Below are 20,430 nucleotides of genomic sequence, written 5' to 3' on the forward strand. Positions count from 1 at the left end.
TTTGTATTTTTTGCTACCAGTCGCTTTTGTTTGTTTTTATGTTTAATTTAATAATCTGTAACACGTTTCGAGCACGTTCTGCTTATCATCAGGCATTTATACATACAGGAGACTTTTTGTTTATTGTTCGCTGCTGGTGTAGCTATGGGGGTATGTGGAGCGAGGAAAGGGGGGGGGGGGGAGGGCACTGCCAGGCCATTTGAGACGTCAAAATCACTGTCGTGTCAGTGATAATAAACAACGAGACACAGCCCCACACCAGGACAGGGCATCACTGGACATCAATTTCTGGTCAACCACTGCCCGCCCCCCCCCCCCCCTCCAAATAACAGAACAGTCACACCAGCAGCGAACAATAAACAAAAAGCCTTATGTTAATTTAGTTTAAGATATTTTATTTCCAAGCAACAATTTTTCTACATGTATAAAAGCCTGAAGTTGAGTGGAACTTGCTCGAAAAGCTTTGCAGTATGTTAATTAATACTTAAGGTTTTCTTCATAGTTCCCCTCTTCCAGCCCACTCGAGTACAACGCAGAGAGTGTTTGTACAAACGTATGGCACTGTCAGAAATATCCTTCTTCTGAATGTTCAACTCGCGCACCACTGCGACTTTAACGCCGATTATATCGTCAGTGGGTTGACACAATGAATTTCTGCATTTTATCATTTTGTGGTACGTTCATATTGACAACACAGTCTCGTCACCCGTGATGATTTTTAATACAAAAGAAATGTGCGCGATTTGCATTTCAATGAAGTCGTGAGAGGTGTCCACGAATCGTTATTTTTTCCGGAGGTCAGCGGCGCGAGACAAACTTTGCACACCATTTCCTAGTTCTCAGAAACATTTTGGAGAATGTCTAGCTTTAGAGATGTTGCTCCCTTGCGATTTGTGCCGCAACAGCACTGACACACTACAGTCAGTCGCACCTCCTCTACTTAATGCTGCTTGCTCACAACAACTGACGAATTCTCATATGTTGTTTACAATTTTAGTGCAAGCTACCATCGTATTTACTACACTGACGTCGCTTGAATTCCAGGAATAAAATGAATCTCGGAACTATTTGAATGGACGGTGTACACACGAGCTCAGCTACGACAGCACAGAACTACACTCCTGGAAATGGAAAAAAGAACACATTGACACCGGTGTGTCAGACCCACCATACTTGCTCCGGACACTGCGAGAGGGCTGTACAAGCAATGATCACACGCACGGCACAGCGGACACACCAGGAACCGTGGTGTTGGCCGTCGAATGGCGCTAGCTGCGCAGCATTTGTGCACCGCCGCCGTCAGTGTCAGCCAGTTTGCCGTGGCATACGGAGCTCCATCGCAGTCTTTAACACTGGTAGCATGCCGCGACAGCATGGACGTGAATCGTATGTGCAGTTGACGGACTTTGAGCGAGGGCGTATAGTGGGCATGCGGGAGGCCGGGTGGACGTACCGCCGAATTGCTCAACACGTGGGGCGTGAGGTCTCCACAGTACATCGATGTTGTCGCCAGTGGTCGGCGGAAGGTGCACATGCCCGTCGACCTGGGACCGGACCGCAGCGACGCACGGATGCACGCCAAGACCGTAGGATCCTACGCAGTGCCGTAGGGGACCGCACCGCCACTTCCCAGCAAATTAGGGACACTGTTGCTCCTGGGGTATCGGCGAGGACCATTCGCAACCGTCTCCAAGAAGCTGGGCTACGGTCCCGCACACCGTTAGGCCGTCTTCCGCTCACGCCCCAACATCGTGCAGCCCGCCTCCAGTGGTGTCGCGACAGGCGTGAATGGAGGGACGAATGGAGACGTGTCGTCTTCAGCGATGAGAGTCGCTTCTGCCTTGGTGCCAATGATGGTCGTATGCGTGTTTGGCGCCGTGCAGGTGAGCGCCACAATCAGGACTGCATACGACCGAGGCACACAGGGCCAACACCCGGCATCATGGTGTGGGGAGCGATCTCCTACACTGGCCGTACACCACTGGTGATCGTCGAGGGGACACTGAATAGTGCACGGTACATCCAAACCGTCATCGAACCCATCGTTCTACCATTCCTAGACCGGCAGGGAACTTGCTGTTCCAACAGGACAATGCACGTCCGCATATATCCCGTGCCACCCAACGTGCTCTAGAAGGTGTAAGTCAACTACCCTGGCCAGCAAGATCTCCGGATCTGTCCCCCATTGAGCATGTTTGGGACTGGATGAAGCGTCGTCTCACGCGGTCTGCACGTCCAGCACGAACGCTGGTCCAACTGAGGCGCCAGGTGGAAATGGCATGGCAAGCCGTTCCACAGGACTACATCTAGCATCTCTACGATCGTCTCCATGGGAGAATAGCAGCCTGCATTGCTGCGAAAGGTGGATATACACTGTACTAGTGCTGACATTGTGCATGCTCTGTTGCCCGTGTCTATGTGCCTGTGGTTCTGTCAGTGTGATCATGTGATGTATCTGACCCCAGTAATGTGTCAATAAAGTTTCCCCTTCCTGGGACAATGAATTCACGGTGTTCTTATTTCAATTTCCAGGAGTGTATATGCTAAATTCTAGCTTTCAGAATAATACTTCTACATATGACACAGTTCGGTGAAATGTTAAGCGCTGTTGGTCTTGGCTAAAGCTTGGATGGTTACCGTCTGGGTCTGCCGAGTGCTGTTGGCAAGCGGGGTGCACTCAGCCGACATGAGGCCAATTGAGGAGCTACTCGACTGAGCTGTAGCGACACCGGTCACGAGAAATAACAACAGCCGGCAGGGCACTGTGCTGACCACATGCCCCTCCGTATCCTCATCTGGTGATGCCTAAGGGCTGAGGATGACACGGCGGTCGGTCGGTTCTGTTGGACCTTAAAGGCCTGTTCGGACGGTGTTTGTTTTATCCTAATAATAACACGCAGTTAACTGTCGCCTTCAGTTCCAACAGTCAGAGTGCAGATCTATTGACAGTCTAGGCGCTTCTCCAGATGCGTTCAGTCGATGATTCACTGTGTAACAGATTCAAGAACGTAGTTCTCTGTATTTGTAATTTAGTTTCCTTGTTTCCTACTGTCCTACCTATCTTTTTCAACAATCATTTGAAAATATGTTATTAAGGCAGCGAAACTGGACTCGATACTATTTGTGTGCCCCCGAGGCCGAGATAACAAAAAAAAAATATTTCTTTAGAAGACGGTCACTTCATTCCACTTAGGCAGTATGCGTAGCCTGTGATCAGTTGTAGCTTTTTCCCAGAGTAACAATGGAAAACAGGGAAGTTTTTAGGAGGGGAAACGCAAAGTGGAACTCGGGGCATTGAGTGGGGTACGACTCCGATAATCGTAGTGTATAAAAGCATTTCCGAGCTGATTACAGTGAGCCACAAGTGCGTAGGAGCGATTGCACAACATTACTGTGGCAGGGAGGGTGGCACGGCGCGTGCTCTTTAATGACGGCTCAGGGGCCGTATTGACCCTCGAGTTTTTCTTTTACGCAGGACGGTCACACCGCCTTGGAGGCTGCGTCGAGGTCACCGGAACGAAGCGTACCTCGTAAGCCGCGGACCTACTTAGATAATTTTCGTAGTAAAGTAAGCAGGCTCCGCTTAAGCGCCTTCTTCCACTTGCCATCTTGCATTGAAAAGGATGTTATCTGTGTCACCATTACTTGCAGAACTTAATGTTATGTTTTCTGTGCACGTTTCAGGAAGAAGAGGACTGCTGTGACGGCTAATTTCTTCTTTTACGAGACTGGGCTTCTTCATACCTGTACTTGCTTTCGACGAAGGTCATAACAGTAAGCATTTTGCGTTTGATATTCTAGAATACTTAAATTGTCTATTTCTTGTTGTCAGTCTACGTTTTATACCCTCTCCAAACATTCTAAATTATTTTTCCTCCCAAATAGCGAATTTCGCCTAATAATTTAAAAGTATTATTTTGTAACACACGCGTTATATGTAGAATATGTGTGAGTTGCTGCATGGTGATGTCATGTACAAGGTGGTTATAAATAAACTTTGGCTAGTAGACCTAGTGTAGACGAAAAACTATTTACCTTATGGCTACCCAGCATTATTGGAATGATGTTCAGGCCGTGCGCTGCAGGATTTGTGTTAGTGGCATGCTTGCCGCTAGCCACCGGTACTGGTACTGCGACGCTGGGTTGGGCTTTACAGCTGCAGACAGTCAACGTGGATCTGGACAAGATGAGCAGGGCCTGAATCTAAAACTGTCTGAAAAAATAAAATAAAAAGTAAACGGCAACGGTGCTGCTGCTCTTCGCGAATGTCGACGCGTTAAAGGAGTACGGGGAGCTCCTCTTTGTTGAAAACGTTGCTGTTGCCATGTCTGAGAATGCTGGATGCCAGCTACGATCTTCAAGCAGTGGACGAGCTGTGTCACGACTCGACCTGAGAAGTTTCGCCCAGCAGTAGAGAATCTTCTGTCGTGGCTGCAGATGTCGTCACTGGAACGGTAACATGGTACGCAATTAACAAACGTTTCTTTCAGTGGTTATCCTTTATTTCTCTTCCGCATCTCCTTGTAAATGTTTCGACGAAGTTTCATTGTCCTACGATCACTCGTTTTTCGTGGGGGCCCTCTCAAGTAGCGAAGGTTTAATTATAAGCACCCTGTACGTAAGAAATTACAGCGTCCTGACGAAGCTGTGGCTTAGAAATGCGTACTGGCGTAGTACGAACGAAAGTAATGCCAGTAAACGGAATTTGTTATTAACTTGTCCATTTATTTCTTGTCCCTGAATTTTAATTCCAAGCTTCCCCGTGGATTCATTTAGTGCTTGCTAATTGTGTGACCGAGAGAAAATACTGAATCCTGTTGTCTCTCCTGTGGACCAGTGCTGTTGTGAGCCTGTCTTAAGATATCCCAGAACAGCAGCCATATTTCAGAGGAGAAAAACAAAGCTAGCTTTTGAGAATATACCGACATTTATTGACGGGTTCATACAATGATAAACAGGTGGCAAGGGATTACGAAAGACGTTAATGAAGTTCGTACTTCGTAAAATTATAATCTGTTCGGTATAGGATGTTCAAAGTTTATTTCAATTCATTTCATTTCATTTTCACGAAGCAACAATGCACCATTATACGACGATCTGCTTACAGTTAGTGGCGCAAGTGTTTCCATCGCGGTTATATAATTTTGAATGATGAAGAACCAAGTGATTTTGTAGATGACCGGTAGGAGATGACAACCTATCCTACTTTTTCCGGAATATACGGTTTTAGCGGCCAATTCAAACCTTTTTCACACTAAGTCGGAGCAGTCTGTCTCTCTGGCTACCGGATGTGAGATTAGCCAAATTCCTTATGGACGTACAGTGCTGTTTCAGCCGTGCGGTACCCCTGGCGGAAATTCGCAACACCAAAAAATGATTAATTTAGAGTAATGAAATTTCGGGAATATATTTGTGAAGGTAACATATTTAAGTGATTAACTTTGCAAGATCACAGATTAATGTAAGCGCGAGACAAGCCATCGCAAATGTCTTGGTACACTGATAACGGTGTAACCGCCGTATTTTTGAATACAAACATACAAACATGCAAACATACATTTATTTTATTGTACAGGTGCCGGATGTAAGTTAGTGGGATGAAGTGCCACGTAGTTTGCAGTTGGTCGGTCAGTACAGGGACGGTTAATGCTGTTTGTGGATAATGGTGGAGTTTTCGTCCGATGATGTCTCACATGTGCTGCAATGGAGACAGATCTGATCATCATGCAGACCAAGGAAACATGCCGACACTCTGTAGAGCACTTCGTGTTACAACAGCGGTATGTGGGCGAGTGTTATCCAGTTGGAAAACACTCCCTGGAATGCTGGGTGCTTGGAATAATCACGAGAGTGCTCTTGCTGTCGTACGAAATCGCATCTCAGACTATAACTCCAGGTGTAGGTCCGTGTGTCTAGCATGCAGACAGGTTGGTTGCAGAGACTCAACTGGCCTCCTCCTAACCATCACACGGCCATAAGTGGCACCGAGGCAGATCCAGATTTCATCAGAAAACAACAGACGTCCACTCTGCCCTCCAATGAGCTCTCGTTTGACACCACTGAATGCGCAAATGGCAGTGGTTCGGGGGTCAGTGGAATGAACGGTACAGGGCATCTGGCTCGGAGATGTCCTTGAAGTAGTATATTTGTAACATTTCCTCGTTTCCCTGTGGCGTCAACTGCTGCTCAGATTCCTGCTGCAGGTGCAGTTCGATGTGCCAGAGATGTACGCCGAACACGATGGTCTTCCGTCACGATAGTGCCACATGACCGTCCCGAGCCCGGTGTTCTTGCGACCGCACGTTCTCGTGAACACCGCTGCCAGCAGTCATGTACGGTGGCTACATTCTTGCTAAGCCTTTCTGCAATACCGCAGAAGGAACATCAAGCTTTCGTAAACCTATTGATAATGGCATCCTTGCCGCCTTAAATACGTTCTTACTAACATCAACTCATCACTTCCAGTCTCAACTGTAAAGCCGTCGGCACACGGACCGTGCATCCGAACGTTGAGCGTGCCGAGTTTCTGACGTCATAGCGTGGAATAGTACGTTCGGGAGTCTTTCCGAACGTGCAGAGCAATATCTGGCATCTCAGATATTCTGAGCGTGCGCCTGAGCGTTGACCAATGAGATGGCACAACGCCACCTACTTCACATGCACGCCGTCTCCCTTCAGTACAGAGTTGTGAGGCGCCATATTGGCATTCATTTCAAGCCCATATGTATATATGCCGTTTCTGGGTACCCTCAAATTGAGAATCGCTGGACAACCCGCTGTTAACTTTGTGATTCGTTCCAATAAAATAATGAGGAACATCATATTCGTGGCAAAAGAATTATTGTTACTTGTGTATTATGAGAGTAGGCTATTTGAAGGCAGCGACACACTGAAGATCCACCCAAAACGCATTGTTCTTGGTACGATTTGTAATAATTAAATTTCAATTAGTAACATATCTACGATTAAGGTTTTCAGCAAGTGGTGACATACCGATTAAAGACAAGAAACGTGGTGTTGGTTTAGCGTAGTGGGTAGCGTCAATGCTCTGTATCATGTTGGTTGCTAAGGCCGTGGTTCGCGTCTCGACATTACAGAATTTTTTTCTCCAACATTCGCGTTTTTATTAGGTTCTGATACTTTATTATTAGTTGAATATAAGTATATACTGTAATATTTGATATTATGTAGATATAAGTTCACCTTTTTTTGAGGGGTGACTGTTCGATTGGCTTAATCTACAGGACAGCTTACGCTACTTGTATAAAGATATTTTGCTCCTTTTTCTTTTACGCTTCGTAATTCACATGTTTAAGATTCTGCTTCTGGGCAGGAACAGTGATCAAGTAAGACTGACCTTGGGGTTTTACTAAAATGTGGGGATGATGAAATAATGTTTATCTAGTGCGGAGAAGTATTCCAAATTTGTACCGCACTGTTTGTAATGGAACTTTTATAAGCCTGTGTCCTTATTGATTGGACGTGGTACGTTCCTTTTCGTGGACGATGGAGGAAATGTGCGTTTTAATAGAGCTAACGTGAGAATTTTACACGCGCTCGTTTAGTAAACATGGTGATATACGAACTAGAAACATCCCGCAACTGGCGCTGGAGTGTGTTGTGATCGCGTATACCACGTTGGGGCCCACATACCGTATGCACAAGTCGCATCATTTCTGAGCGTTCATCAGCACGTTGAACTTAGCACGCTCAACGTTGACGTTCCACAGCACGGTCCGTGTGCCGACGGCTTAACTAACGCTCACGACCGTTACAGCGTGTATACGAAGCAAACCTCATAGTAGCGCCACTCTTGGGCGACAGGCGCGAAATTGAAATAGACATCATCTGTCAGATATAGAAAAACGCATACCATCTTTCGTTTGTGTCGCACAATTTCTTCTTGATGTTGAAATTTTTTTTCTGGCAGTGTGGTTTGCGAATTGGCCAGGTACGGCGCGCCGTGTGCTGACGTAGCGCCCCACCAAGCCTGCCTTGTAATCAGGAGCGACGCTCTGCTGTGTGGTGATGAGCTGCGCTACGCTGCGGACTCTATTAGGCGCATCCGGCCGTGGCCGGCTTCTAATTTTAGCGCCGCCTGCCGGGCACCTCTTAACTGTACGACGAGGTTTTAATCCTCGGCTCGCTGCAGAGGCAGGGAACGAATGTCAAGGGAACGCGTGAACCGCGCCAAGGTTGCTAGAATCACCGTAGCACCGCAACCCCCCCCCCCCTCCACCTCACCCCCCTCCGCCACTCCGTCTCTCGCATTCCAGCAACCTGCAGCACCTATGCACATAATGCGAGCGTTCCCCACTGTCAGTAATACGTGCCAGCTGAATAATTTACCAAGTACGCGTATTTGCCAGCGTTGTTTTGAACTGAAAATGTCTGCTAGATAATACATGCAGCAAAAGGAAAGAGCACCGCAGTATCCCAATTATTATTTATATTTTCCGTCTTAAGCGTAAGCCAAAGTTATTGCCCGTCGGATAACCAAAGTTAAGCACCGTGGGGCTTGGCCAGCGCTTGGATGGGCCACCGTCCAGATACGTCGAGGGCTTTTGGCAAACAGAAGTGCACTCAGCCCTCGGGATCCGTGGAGAGATACAGAAGGATCATCGTGCACATGACAGTGGCGAATTTGATTGTCAGCATTGCAATCCGTCTGGGCCTGAAATGAGATATATGCCAAGTGAGTCCACAAGATTGTGCAGGGATGTAGCGGCTCCAGTCACGAAAACTGACAACATCCAGGACATCAGATCCGCATCCAGTGACGCCTGTCGGCTCAGGAGGAAACGACAGTCGGTCGGTACCATTGGGCTTCCAAGCCCTGTTTGGGAGGAATTTTAATCTTAAGCGTACAGTAGGCTGTTTTCCACCAGAAACGTTTCGCTGTCATCTACAAAGCATCACTGATCGTTCTGCAAGTATATGAGGCGTGTTTTTTTTTAAGTAAATAATGTTTTGAAATAAAAATCAAACGTGTAGACTTTTCATAGAAATTTTATTTTTACATGAAAACCGTACGTTGCTTCACTTTTCTACGTAATTCCTACCAATACCAATACACTTATCGCATCGTACAACCATCCTCGTAGAAATCTGCCACCTCAGCATAACTTTCGATACTGTAAACGTTCTGTAACAATTGCGTAAGCACAGTTCTTAACTTTCAGTCATTTCTGACGATTTCTTAGAGAAAGTTGATGGAAATGTAAATGCCGCGTGGCTAAAGCCTCCCGTCGGGTAGACCATTCGCCTGGTGCAAGTCTTTCAAGTTGACGCCACTTCGGCGACTTGCGTGTCGATGGGTATGAAATGATGATGATAAGGACCACACAGCACCCAGTCCCTGAGCGGCGAAAATCTCCGACCCAGCCGGGAATCGAACCCGGGCCGTTAGGCATGACATTCAGTTGATGGAAAGGTGAGAGAGAACAGAACAGACGTTATGTGATGAGCTTCCTCAAGCGTCAAGTGGAAATTCTCCGTAGAATCAATGAGCAAAAGAGCACTGACGAGAAGAAGGGACAGGATGATAAGATGTTTTAACACACATCAGCGAATAACTTCCATAATGCTTAAGGGAGCTGTATGGAAAGCCCAGAATTAGAATATATGAAAACGAGCTCCCCGTCCAAGACTCAGAATATCTACGGCCCGACTTGAGGCGTCAAATGGCTCTGAGCACTATGCGACTTAACTTCTGAGGTCATCAGTCGCCTAGAACTAAGAACTAATTAAACCTAGCTAACGTAAGGACATCACACACATCCATGCCCGAGGCAGGATTCGAACGTGCGACCGTAGCGGGCGACCGTAGCGGTGGCTCTGAGCACTATGCGACTTAACTTCTGAGGTCATCAGTCGCCTAGAACTAAGAACTAATTAAACCTAGCTAACGTAAGGACATCACACACATCCATGCCCGAGGCAGGATTCGAACCTGCGACCGTAGCGGTGGCTCTGAGCACTATGCGACTTAACTTCTGAGGTCATCAGTCGCCTAGAACTAAGAACTAATTAAACCTAGCTAACGTAAGGACATCACACACATCCATGCCCGAGGCAGGATTCGAACCTGCGACCGTAGCGGTCGCCCGGTTCCAGACTGTAGCGCCTAGAACCTCACGGCCACTCCGGCCGGCCCTTGAGGCGTCGTGCTTGTGTGGTGTGGAACGGCATGTGGTCAGAATACCACTCTAACGGGTGTTTTGCAGACTTTCTAGACAGTGGGCAATCAGTTGGCAGTACGAGCCTGAGTACATCCCTTTACAGTCCCCCCGCGAAATCCTCGACAGAACCGGGAATCGAAGCCACACGGCAGCCATCTCAACGCTGACCAATCAACTAGGGGAACAGACCGGATTGGGATGCTACCAACAGAGAACTAAGAACGTTGGGTGCAAGTACTAGCGTGAGCTGAGCCGGTACCACAGGAGAGGAATTCGTGGCGGGCCGCATCTAACCACTAAGAAGACAGATACCCTGCTGGACATCAGATACAAATTCAGTTCCGCAGCTACGCGTCAGACCCTTATGTGGGGGATCCGAGTTCGATTCCTGGTACCGCCAGGCATTTTTCCGTAGAGGGAGCACTGGGCCAGGGCACACTCAGCCTCGTGGTGCCAGTAGAAGAGCTACGTGATTGAGAGGTAGCGGCTCCAATGTCGAAAAGTCGACAGCAGTCGGTAGTCACCCCAGTGTGCACGCACAGACGAAACGGTAAGCCTTTACAGATGGTGGTGCTATTGAGTCTCGTGCTCATCCGCGCGCGCACTGCCTCAGCGTAAGCATAAGGCAGCAGCGGTCAGTGAGACATTTATGTTTCAACTGGTCATTGTACGTAAACGTGGGTAAATGTGAGGACGGGGCGTAGACATGGGTAAATGTGAGGACGTGATAAAGTGGCAATCGTGTTTTGCCGTGCCCATGGCCGTGCGAAGTGTGAAGTAGTTGGATTTGTTGGCGTTTCGTGGCTGACTGTTCAACGTGTCAACAGGCACCGCCAAGAAACCCTGCATCAGAACTGCGGGTGAAAAAGATCCTGACGGGGAACGGAGATGTACTTCAAGGCCTGTGCATTAAAATCGCTTCAAACCCGGCAGGGGTTGCTGCAGGCAGTGAATGAAGGTCCATCCATCCCAGTTTGTTAGCGAGAGTACATTGCTACGGGAAACGCATCCAGTGAATATTTGGAGCCGGTTACACCGCAAGAGGCGATTGCTCACACAGACACATAAAAACAACTGCAGAAAAGTTCATGGGGCTGGAAAAGTATGTCACCTGTTTACCAGCACCCTATGACATCTCGATTGGCTTGTAAATTCACTTGAATTGTACCCCACAGAAAATCTCTGGGACATGGAACAGCGTGTAAAACATCAACGAACCCACAATTTGGTGGAACTGCGCGATCAGATCCTCAGCGAGTGGTCTAACCTGTATGCGACGTGCCTGCACAACCTTGTGGACTCACTTCCTACCCGAATCCAGGTGATTATCAAGTGCATGGATGGAATCGCATGGCATTAAATGATGCTTGTTTTGATTTCTGTAGTACTGACTAATTTTTTGGCTGGGGAGCTTATATGTGCAATAAGTAAAATTTTGTTAATTGCTATCGTTTTAATGGCCAGAGCAGACGTGCACCGACGTACCATGGGATAGGGGGCCACATATGGCTCAGGCGTGCTGTAAGCCCACCACACTCCCCCTTCCTAGCTATAGGAGACGTTCTGAGAAACGTTTGTGCAAGTGATTTGTGTAACATGCAACATCATCGTAAGCTGATGACGTCCGAACGGGAGGGGGTGGTCGGTGCTCGACGGAAGGGAATTTCTATTTTGGCAGTGGTGCAGAAATTCGGCTTCACTCGTTCAACCATGTCCAGAGTGTACTGTGAGCGGCTGAGTGAGGGTGTCGCAGCAGACGAACTACCAGCCGTCTAGCCACCCTCGATGACCGTGGGCGGCGACATCTGAGGCGGTTCGTCAATAGTGATAGAAGGGCAACAGTGCAACAAATCACGGCTCAGTTCGACACGGACGTGCCAGACGCGTCTCCAGTGGCCAGTCCGTAGGAACATGGATTCCATGAGATGTGGGAGGCTGTGCCGCACGCCGATGCCACTGTTAACCCAACGTCGTCCAGCACAACGGCTTGCATTTGTCGCCAATCACCAGGGATTGACTCTGGAACAATGTCTAACCTGATGTGGTTGGATGAAACACGGTTTCACTGCACCATGCCTATGCCGTGTGTGACGCAGACCACGTGAATCGATAGATCCCGCCTGTCAACAACGTGTGGTCAAAGGCGGTTGTGTCTCTGTTATGACCCGGGTTGCATTTTCCTGGTATGGAAAGGACCACCTAGTTGTTCTGGAAGGGACTTTAAATGGTCTGCGGTATGTTGAGCTGCTCGGGACCTATTTACACCCATTTTTGATCTTCCAACACCGTGACGGTTCAGCGGTGTTTCAAGATGATAACGCCCCGCCACATCGCTCTCACATCACCCGTGAGTGGTTCCAGCAACATGCAGAGGAGGTTCAAAGACCGAGACGGTCACCCTGGAACACAGATTTGAGTCCCTCGAGCATATCGGCAACGTCATGGAACGCAAGTTCCGTGTGAGGAATCCTACACCCGCGAACAGACCAGAATTGGCTGCTGACCTGCAAACGATTTGGTGTCAGCTGCTTCCAGAGGAGTACCAGGAACTTGTAGATTCACTTCCACGGCCTCGCACTGCAGTCCCAAGGACCAGAGGAGGCCCCACGCAGTATTAGGTAGCTATCCCCAGACATTTGCTAAGTCAGTGGTCATTATGGTGATGTAAGGGTGTTCGCCTAATTTGGTGCCCTCGTTCCTTGAAAATGTCAAGCGTTTTCACGGAGAGGAGCTCATCACCATAATCGCGACGATAGTGGGATCCGCAGCGCTGTCACGGGGGTTTCTCGCAGACCGCTGCAGGATACGCATGTTGTGACTGCAGCAGGCCCGGCGATTTGCTAGGCGGCCTGGTGTGCTGGGGAGCCGGAGCGGCCCGGCATCCTTGAACCCGGCGATAACGCGGTCAGCGCCGCCGCCGCCGCCGGCACGCTCCAGACTTGTCGCCTAGCACAACCTCCCGCCTGGCTCTCGCTTTGTGGTGCCCTGCGCGACTACTACCAACGCTTGCTTCTTATCAGTCTAGCACAGTTCTCGCAAATAGTTTGTCTCGAGTCAAAAGGACTGACAAAGAAGAGTAACGGTATTGCTTCTTTACCCAGTCTTGCACGAACTTACGTGGTTGAAGCATGCAGGGCCCTAGCCACACGAGCTTGTGTTAGAAAGTGTCCCCGAAGTTCTACAGTTTCTATGAGGAGGCGTTCAATAAGTAATGCAGGTTGGTTTTACTCAAGATTCCAATATTCCATATTATTTTCCACTCTTTTGGCTACAAAATCCTGTTTTTCAACATAATCTCCGTTCAGTGCTACGATCTTAAACCACCCTACTGGGAAGGCCTGATGCTCGCATGGTGCTAATCTAGTGATCGACGACAAAGCGGTGTCGTGATGCATCGAGTTTTCCATCCCGCAGAGCGCATCCTTCAGTAGGCTAAACGGATGGAAGTCGGGAGGTACTGTAGGGTGCATGAGGAAGAACAGTCCAATGGAGTTCTGTGAACTCCTCTCGGGTGCACAGGCTTGTGGCAGGCCTTGCACTGTCATGGAGAAGGAGTTCATTTCCATTTGGCAACGAACACGCGAAAGTCGTTTCTTCAGTTTTCTGGGGACAGCACAATAAACTTCAGAGTTGATCATTGCACCATGAGGAATGTAATCGAATAGAATAACCCCTTCAGAGTTCCAGAAGACCATAGTCACTACTTCAACGGGTAAGGAAATGGCTTGGAATAGCTCTTCGGAGGAGAGGTGGTGTAGCACCACTCCATGGATTGCCGTTTTGTTTCCGGTCCAAAGTGATGAACCCATGTCTCATCGCCTGTGACGATGTTCGACAAAAAATTGTCGCGATGAGCCTCGTACCGCGCAAGCAGTTCAGCACAGGTGGTCCTTCGTTGCTCTCTGTGATCTCCTGTTAGGCGGCTACGAACCCCGTGGGCACACACCTTCGAGTACCCCAACTGGTGGACGAGTGTTTCAACACTACCAACAGGAACGTGGAGTTGTGCAGCGAGTTATTTGATTGTGATGCGTCAGTCACCTCGAATGAAAGTGTCCGCTCGTTCCAATAATGCAGGAGTCACAGGTGTGTACGGCTGGCCGCCACGCGGAGGTCGGAGTGGTTTGCGCGGCCTGGTTGCGATGATAGACGCCTCGCCCAACGATTCACCGTGCTCTTGTTCACTACCAGGTCTCCGTAGACATTCTGCAATCGTCTGTCAATATCTGCGATGCTCTGGTTTTCCTCCTATAAAAGATTCAACGACAGCTCTGCTTGGAACGCGCCTCCGTTACAGACGCCACTTTGAAGTCTATGTATAGCGCCGTCGCCTATCGGAACTTCATGGAACTATAGGGGCTGAAGCAGGAATGTTCCAGGTTGTACCGCAATAAATTCCGCATTTTTCAACGGAACTGGCCGATAAAAGAAGTGTAGCATTATTTATTGAATGCCCCTTGTAATTCTTGTACAGGGGTAGAATACCCTCATAAACAACCAACACACTGATCATCAGGGGGCGACAATCGAGAACGGTGTGCCGTATGGGTACTCGGACCTACAGTGGTCAGGAAACTAGGCCTCCATCCGGAACTTTTTATTTAAGTAATGTTGCCATCGACACGAAGGTGTGTCTGAATACCACAATGTATGCTAGGCATGGTCATGTCGAAGGTGGTATGCCATTGCTCTCTTGCGTCCTGTGAATAGACGTAGCTAGTCAGTTACAGGGCCAACAGTCCCCCTGCGGGTCCAGGGTAAGAACAGGCCAGAGGTTTTCCCGCCTGTCGTAAGAGGCGACTAAAAGGAGTTTCAACCGTTTCGGCCTTCCATGTGATGGCCCCCCTTGGGGTTTGACCTCCATTTTTCAAAATTCTACAGAAGTACGAGCCTTTTGGGGAAGGACGCCTTACGTGGTGTCTCACTGGTCCTCAGTGCACTAAGACCTTGGCACTCAGCATTGTAACGGCGTTGTAACCACACCCACTATTCCTCAAATTGGGCCTAAACGCCTGATGGGTTGCACAAGTTACGCCCATAGTGCGTCCCCATCTGCACCTACGATCATGATGGACTTACCATGGCACCCGAAATCCAGCACGGTAGCCAGTCCGTTGTGGTGGGGTCGTCATGTACCCTCTAGGTTGTAGCCCCCTGACAACACAGGGATCGTACTGCCGATACCTGAGCTGCACCCTCCCCACGTCGGCCAAGGAGTAGATGCCCGTCTCCTTGGGGCGTCAGGACTCCTGGCAACGGTCATGCTGCCAGGTGGCCCTTGCTGAGGCTGGGTGGCGCCCGTGGGGAGAGCCCCTGGTTGGAGTGGGTGGTATCGGGGCGGACGTTTCGCAGATGAAACGTCAACATGTATCGGGTCGCTCTGCGGCCGAGTCTTTTAAAAAGAAAGGTACTGTCTCTGGTTCTGGTTCTCCTGCCCTTTCCCCCTTGGCCACTCCCTGGGAGGAAGGACAGGCCCGCCGGCTTGGGGCGAAGTACTTCTCCCGCTATTTAGTCTGTTCTCGGACCGATGGGGGGACGTTCGCCACCTCCAAGCCCATGTTCTTTGTCCAGCACATCGAGGACATCTTCGGGGAAATCGAGGCTCTCAGTAAAATGCGTTCGGGGTCCGTTCTTATAAAGACCACCTCCGCCACTCAGTCGGCGGCGCTCCGGGCGTGCGACCGACTAGGGGACATCCCAGTGTCCATCGTCCCGCATCTGGCACTGAATAGGACGCAGGGGGTTATTTTTCATCGAGACCTCCTTCTGCAATCTGATGAGGAGCTCAGGGCCAACCTGGAGCGCCGAGGCGTGCATTTCGTCCGGCGAGTCTAGCGCGGCCCCAAAGACCGTCGCATCGACACCGGGGCCTTTATCCTCGCCTTCGAGGGGGACGTTCTCCTGGAGAAGGTAAAGGTGATGTGCTACTGGTGCGACGTGCGACCTTACGTCCCGCCCCCTATGCACTGCTTTCAGTCGTCACGGTGTGAGGCTGAGCCCCTTTGTGGCGATTGTGGACGTCCTCTTCATGAGGAACATACATGCACCCCACCACCTCGGTGCGTCAATTGTCCTGGCATCCACTCGCCTAGATCTTTAGACTGCCCCGCGTATCAGATGGAGAAGAAGATTCAACAATTAAAAACTTTGGATCACCTCTCTTATTCTGAGGCCAGGAAGAAGTATGACCGCCTCCATCCCGTGACGTTGACAACTTCGTTTGCCTCAGTCGTGTCTTCTCCTTCCACAGTTTCCTCACCCCTATCCTGTCCCCCCTCCACCTCCTCACGCCATCTGGGGTCTATGCCTCCGCCTCCCAAATCCCTCCCTTCCAAATCCTCCTCCCTCGTGGCCCCTGCCCCCTCTGCCCCAGGTGCCACCCTTCCTCCTCCCCCCTCTCCACCGCCTGAGAAGCGATCCTCTTCTCAGGCGTCCATCGGGGAAACGTTCCGGACCCTGGCTTCCGAGGTCCGGCGTTCCAAAACGGACCCCGCGCGTGAGGACCTTCTTTGGGTCCAGCCCACCATCCCCGTGCCTCATCGGACTTCCCAGAAGGCCTCCAAGAAGAAGTCTTTATCCCCCTCTCCACCCCGGCGCTTTTCGTCTGACGCTCCATCCGTGAGTCACTGCTCCCGGCTGTCCTCAGTTTCGCCAGGACGCTCTGCTGCCAGGCGCTCAGCTGGCCTCTCGTCGGCGACTGATGCTGCCCCTCCTACGCAACCCGGGAAAGCGGCCGCAGCTGGCGACGACTCGATGGAACAGCATCCGCCTCCCGCCGGTTGTAGCGTTGTTCCCTCGAAACGTGGCCCTCCGCGGCCGTCGAGGTGACCAGCTCTTCACCCGTTTCGTTCCCCCTTTTTTCTGACTAGCGATGGCTTTGTTACATTGGAACATAAGAGGTATTCGATCTAATCGGGAGGAATTACAACTGCTCCTCCGCCTGCACTGTCCGCTCGTCCTTGGTCTCCAGGAAACCAAGTTGCGCCCAACTGACCGTATTGCTTTTCCCCACTATACCTCAGAGCGGTCTGACCTCACCCCTGTGGACGTTATTCCAGGTCATGGTGGGGTCATGTTGCTCGTTCGGGACGATGTCTGTTACCATCCCATCCCATTGACCACCCCACTCCAAGCAATAGCTGTCCGTATTACTCTTTCTGCCTTTACTTTTTCCGTTTGTACCGTCTACACTCCATCGTCATCTGCAGTTAGTCGGGCTGACATGATGCACCTGATTGTACAGCTTCCTCCGCCGTTTTTATTGTTTGGCGACTTCAATGCCCATCATCCCCTTTGGGGCTCTCCTGCATCCTGTCACAGAGGCTCACTCTTGGCGGATGTCTTCAACCATCTCAATCTTGTCTGCCTCAATACTGGCGCCCCGACTTTCCTCTCGGACTCTACTCAGACCTACTCCCACTTGGACCTCTCGATCTGTTCTACCACTCTTGCTCGTCGGTTCGAGTGGTATGTCCTTTCTGACACCTATTCGAGCGACCACTTCCCCTGTGTCGTTCGTCTCCTGCACCACACCCCATCCCCACGTCCTTCGAGCTGGAACATACCGAAAGCTGACTGGGGACTTTACTCCTCTCTGGCGACCTATCCGGACCACGATTTTCTCAGTTGTGACAGTCAGGTCGAATACCTCACGGCTGTTATCATCCATGCTGCCGAACGTTCCATTCCTCGTACTACCTCTTCTTCATGTCGCGTTTCCGTCCCCTGGTGGAATGAGGCTTGTAGAGACGCTATCCGTGCTTGACGACGTGCTTTACGCACCTTTCGCCGCCATCCTACGTTGGCGAATTGTATTGGATACAAACGACTCCGAGCGCAATGCCGTAGAGTCATCAAAGACAGAAAAAAAGCTTGTTGGGCCCCTTTCACCAGCTCCTTTAACAGTTTTACTCCCTCTTCTGTCGTTTGGGGTGGCCTGCGCCGGCTGTCGGGCATTAAGGCCCACTCCTCGGTACCTGGCCTGACCTCAGGTAATGAGGTCCTCGTTGATCCTGTGGCTGTCTCCAACGCCTTTGGCCGGTTTTTTGCAGAGGTTTCAAGCTCCGCCCATTACCACCCTGCCTTCCTTCCCAGGAAAGAGGCAGACAAGGCTCGGCGACCTTCCTTCCACTCGCTGAATCTGGAAACTTATAATGCCCCCTTTACTATGTGGGAACTTGAACGTACGCTTGCACTGTCCCGGTCCTCTACTCCGGGGCCAGATGCCAGTCACGTTCAGATGCTGGCCCACCTTTCTCCGGCAGGCAAAAGCTTCCTTCTTCGTACCTACAATCGCGTCTGGACCGGAGGTCAAGTCCCCATGCGTTGGCGTGACGCCGTCGTTGTTCCTATACCCAAACCCGGGATGGATAGACACCTTCCTTCTAGTTACCGCCCCATTTCTCTTACAAGCTGTGTCTGTAAGGTGATGGAGCGCATGGTTAACGCTCGGTTAGTTTGGATTCTTGAATCTCGACGGCTACTTACCAATGTTCAATGCGGCTTTCGTCGCCGCCGCTCTGCTGTAGACCACCTTGTGACCTTGTCGACATTCATCACGAACAACTTTTTGCGAAAGCGCCAAACGGTAGCCGTGTTCTTCGATTTGGAGAAGGCTTATGATACCTGTTGGAGAGGAGCTATCCTCCGCACTATGCACAGGTGGGGTCTACGCGGTCGCCTGCCCCTTTTTATTGATTCCTTTTTAACAGATCGAAAGTTTAGGGTACGTGTGGGTTCCGTATTGTCCGACGTCTTCCTCCAGGAGAACGGAGTGTCTCAGGGCTCCGTCTTGAGCGTAGCCCTTTTTGCCATAGCGATCAATCCAATTATGGATTGCATTCCACCTAATGTCTCAGGCTCTCTTTTTGTCGATGACTTCGCGATCTACAGCAGTGCCCAGCGAACATGCCTCCTGGAGCGCTGCCTTCAGCGTTGTCTAGACAGCCTATACTCATGGAGTGTGGCAAATGGCTTACGGTTCTCTGAGGAGAAGACGGTTTGCATCAACTTTTGGCGATATAAAGCGTTCCTTCAGCCATCCTTACATCTCGGTCCCGTTGTTCTCCCATTCGTGGAAACAACTAAGTTTCTAGGGCTCACACTGGACAGGAAACTTTGTTGGTCTCCGCACGTCTCTTATTTGGCTGCCTGTTGTACACGTTCCCTTAATGTCCTCAGAGTTCTTAGTGGTTCATCTTGGGGAGCGGATCGCACTGTCCTGCTTCGCTTGTATCGGTCCATAGTCCGATCAAAGCTGGACTATGGGAGCCTCGTCTACTCGTCTGCTCGGCCATCCCTCTTACGCCGTCTCAACTCCATCCACCATTGGGGGTTACGTCTTGCGACCGGAGCTTTCTACACTAGTCCCGTCGAGAGTCTTTATGCTGAAGCTGCCGAACTACCATTGACCTACCGGCGCGACGTACTGCTTTGTCGGTATGCCTGCCGGCTGTTGTCAATGCCCGACCACCCCTCTTATCAGTCCTTCTTCGCCGATTGTCTCGACCGTCAGTATGGGTTGTATGTGTCTGCCCTGCTGCCCCCTGGAGTCCGCTTTCGTCGCCTGCTTGGACAATTGGATTTTGCCCTCCCTACCACCTTCAGAGAGGGTGAGAGCCCGACACCACCAGTTAATATATATCTCGACCTCAGCTCGCTCCCGAAGGAGGGTACTCCGGCTGCAGTGTATTGCTCACCGTTTGTCGAACTTCGTGCGCGACTTGCCAGTCACACCTTTATTTACACTGATGGCTCCAAAACTGACGATTGTGTCGGCTGTGCCTTTGTCGTCGGGGCCGGCACCTTTAAATACCGGCTCCTCGACCAATGTTCCAGCTTTACGGCCGAGCTTTTTGCTCTCCATCAGGCTGTTCAGTATGCCCGCCGCCACCGCCATTCATCGTATGTACTCTGCTCTGATTCACTTAGTGCTCTTCAGAGCCTTGGAGCTCTATATCCGGTCCATCCCTTGGTGCAACGGATCCAGCAGTCCCTCCATTCTTCTGCTGCTGATGGCTCTCCTGTCAGCTTTCTGTGGGTTCCCGGCCATGTAGGAGTGCCTGGGAATGAGGCTGCTGATGCTGCAGCCAAGGCTGCAGTCCTCCTGCCTCGGCCAGCCTCCCATTGTGTCCCGTCATCTGACATTAGTGGGGTTGTTTGTAAGAGGCTTGTGTCTTTGTGGTGGGATACTTGGTCATCACTTCAGGGAAACAAGCTCCGGGCAGTAAAACCGTTCCCAACTGCTTGG

General features: G+C 50.4%; 1 protein-coding gene across 1 annotated transcript in view; it reads left to right on the forward strand.

The window, feature by feature from the left end:
• LOC124804379 overlaps positions 1–20,430 on the forward strand; it is a 675,970-nt gene that overhangs the window by 36,692 nt on the left and 618,848 nt on the right. Inside the window, exon 2 of the mRNA XM_047264747.1 lies at positions 3,685–3,774. The gene's annotated coding sequence lies outside the window, so the exon portion shown is untranslated. The remainder of the gene's footprint in view (positions 1–3,684; positions 3,775–20,430) is intronic.

Source organism: Schistocerca piceifrons, chromosome 1 (genome assembly GCF_021461385.2).
Source record: "Schistocerca piceifrons isolate TAMUIC-IGC-003096 chromosome 1, iqSchPice1.1, whole genome shotgun sequence".
NCBI classification, from domain to species: domain Eukaryota; kingdom Metazoa; phylum Arthropoda; class Insecta; order Orthoptera; family Acrididae; genus Schistocerca; species Schistocerca piceifrons.